The sequence below is a fragment of the Gossypium hirsutum genome, chromosome A12 (genome assembly GCF_007990345.1).
Source record: "Gossypium hirsutum isolate 1008001.06 chromosome A12, Gossypium_hirsutum_v2.1, whole genome shotgun sequence".
Taxonomy (NCBI): Eukaryota; Viridiplantae; Streptophyta; class Magnoliopsida; order Malvales; family Malvaceae; genus Gossypium; species Gossypium hirsutum.
Window position 1 is genome coordinate 52105102 of NC_053435.1, and position 3095 is coordinate 52108196.

A 3095-nucleotide genomic window follows, 5' to 3' on the forward strand; every position below is an offset into this window, starting at 1 on the left:
AGCCCCCACGGGTCAGTCATCAGGAGGGCTCAGACTGCGTCAGCCATTTGAATTTGTTCAAGTGTGGCCCAGTCAATGTAGAGGTCCACAACTAGGGGTCGGGCCCGTAATATCTAATATAGTTCCTCCTGGGGTCCCAAGGGAAACTGAAGGAACGGGTACCTAATCTCCGCGATAGGACCCGAGGATAACGTTGCTCCTTTCCTCTTCTACGAGGCGGGGACAGCGGTCTTCTTACCACGTGAGGTTGACATTGTATACCTGTAATGAAAATTCAAAGTTAAATATTCCCCAAGAATGTACGCATGCCAAAACTGAATAAGAATATTTCATGGGGCTCACGTACTAGATGAAAAATATACTAAAACAACCAAAGTAGATATATCAAGTCATTATTATGAATAGGACTATGAGAGTAATGCTAACGGAAATATCTAGTGAATGAATGCATGTGGGTTTGATAAGTATGAAATATGGTGTGGGTAAGCATGAAATCTATGAAACAAGAAAAAAGGATGAATGTAGCAAAATGTATTGACTAAGATGACAAATTTCTTAACAAAGAGCATAAGTATTCTACCATTACAACCACGATTATTTACTTAAAATAAAACAAAATATCATGAAATAAGTAAAAGAATGAAGAGAATAGAGGGAAAAACTGAACAAACACGAGAGGGAGGAGCTTTGGGTCGTCGAAAGTGGTGTTATGGTCAATGCACGGGCGTGACAGGTGAGGCATGTGAAGTTGCAATGGCTAGGGTTAGGAATTTTGGCGAAGGGGTGATGAATAGTGAAGGGTATATATAGATTTTGGGGCACACAAGCGTGCCCTAATTTTTACCCGTGTGTTTCGCGATTTTTAAATTTGGGCACATTTGGTATTCGGCCCACTCCCATGTTCCTTAGGCGTGTGGGTGCACACGACCATGTCGCACGGCCATGTTCTGCTTCGTTCACTTCTCCCACGCCCGTGTATGGATGTCCACAGCCGTGGTATTTTATCAGTCTTGAGCACGGTTGATGGGCATGGACATGTCGTACACCGGTGCTAAATTCTCAGTGGTTGTTGGAAGCCTGGAGGTGGTGGTGGTCTCTGATTTCCTTGGCCTCCCCATGAAAAATTTAGGTGGTTCCTCCAACTTGCATTGTAAGTGTTACTGTAAGGATTATTTTGAGATTGAGGATTATTACCCATGTAATTTAACTGCTCGTTCTCTATGTTGTAGCCATAGGTTGGGTATTCTGAATTGCTTGATCCACCTCCACTTGCTACGCACTGCATTACTGGATGAACCTATGAAGAACCAAGAAAACTGTCAATTTTTCTATTCAAAAGTTCTACCTGATTAGAGAGCATGGTGACCGAATCAACGTTAAAAAAGCCAGCTTTTTTCGTTGGTTTTGTTCTCATGACTTGCCACTTATAATTATTTAGTGACATCTCTTCTATAAATTCATAAGCATCCTCAGGTGTCTTATTATTGATAGTTCCTCCAACAGCTGCGTCAATCATCTGTCTAGTCGAAGGATTTAGGCCATTGTGAAACGTTTGAACCTGTAGCCAGAGTGGTAACCCATGGTGAGGGCATCTTCTTAAAAGGTCCTTGTATCTCTCCAATGCATCATAGAGTGTTTCTAAATCCATTTGCACAAAAGAAGAGATATCATTACGTAATTTGGCTATTTTAGCCGGTAGAAAATATTTTCATAAAAATTTTTCTGTCATTTATTCCCAAGTAGTGATTGACCCTCATGGTAACGAGTTCAACCACTGTTTAGCTTTGCTCTTCAATGAAAAAAGGAATAACCAAAGGTGAATGGAATCATCAGAAATGCCATTGATTTTACAAGTGTCGCAAAAACTCTATGAAATTCGCCAAATGAGCGTTTGGGTCCTCGTCCTGTAAACCATCAAACTGAACAAACTATTGTATCATTTGAATGGTGTTAGGTTTCAGTTCAAAATTCTTTGCAGCAACAGCAGACCTAACTATTCTCAATTCAGTTCTTGTTAAAGAAGGTTTAGCATAATCATACATAGTATGCGGAGCAGGATTCTGATTAGCAGCAATCGCAGGAGGTAGTGGATTTTCCTGGTTTTCAGTCATCTCCTCGGTTGTGGTGTGAATATCATTCTCTTGCTCTTCCTCTGTGTATCTTAAGCTTTGCCTTATTTCTCTTTGATTTCTGCAAACTATGCGATTGATCTCACTATCAAACAGTAATGGTCCTGGCGAGTTTCTTCTAGTCATACACTATAAAAACCCATCAGGAGCGAATAAAAGAAAAATTAGAAAAGAAAATAAAAATTTAAATTTCAAATAAAGTAAAATGGCTAAAGAAATAAAAATCGAGTGTTCCTAATATTTTAGTTCCCCGGTAACAGCACCAAAAACTTGATACGTGATTTTCGCGATAGGTTTTAAAAATTTTTAATTAATCATTCTTGAAACTAACTATTATCATGATGAAGACAAGTGTACCTATTGAATAGTAGTATACTTTAGCAAGACCGGATTGTCGAACCCAAAGGAGCCAAGAGTACTAGTAACTACTTTCTTTTTATTATCTAGCTTAAAAATTAAGGGATTTGTTTATCTAAACTAATTAACTAAACTAAGAGTGCACAGAGAGAAATTGGGAAAAAGCTTTTGGGAAAACTCGATTGAGTAAGACAATACCCAAGGAAAAATCCACCTAGACTTCACTTGTCATTTGACTCTGAATCAGACGATTTATTCATTTGATTTGATCCGTAGAAATCCCTAAGTTATATTATTATCTCTCTCGAGAGTAATAAAGTCTAACCCTAGGTTGATTAATTGAATGGATCCCCTTAATAGGTTTCACCCTAATCTGGCAAAATCTTGTCACCCTATCTCTAGGCGTGCAATCAAATCCGCTTAATTATGATAATTTTACTCTAAGACAGGGACTTTTTCTCTTTTGAATAAGCGCATTAACTTGAATCAATATCTTAAAATATTTAGACAAGAATTAAGAACACATAATTAAGAACAAGTCAAATATTCATTATACAATTCAGATAATAATAACAAGATCCGTCTTAGGTTTCATTCCCCTTAGGTATT

General features: G+C 38.1%; 1 non-coding gene across 1 annotated transcript; it reads left to right on the forward strand.

Annotated features, from left to right (window-relative positions):
• The first annotated feature begins 1574 nt into the window (after positions 1-1574).
• On the forward strand, positions 1575-1681 carry LOC121211789 (small nucleolar RNA R71). Its single transcript, XR_005907007.1, has one exon. It is a non-coding gene; the product is annotated as a small nucleolar RNA R71 (small nucleolar RNA).
• Positions 1682-3095: the final 1414 nt, after the last annotated feature.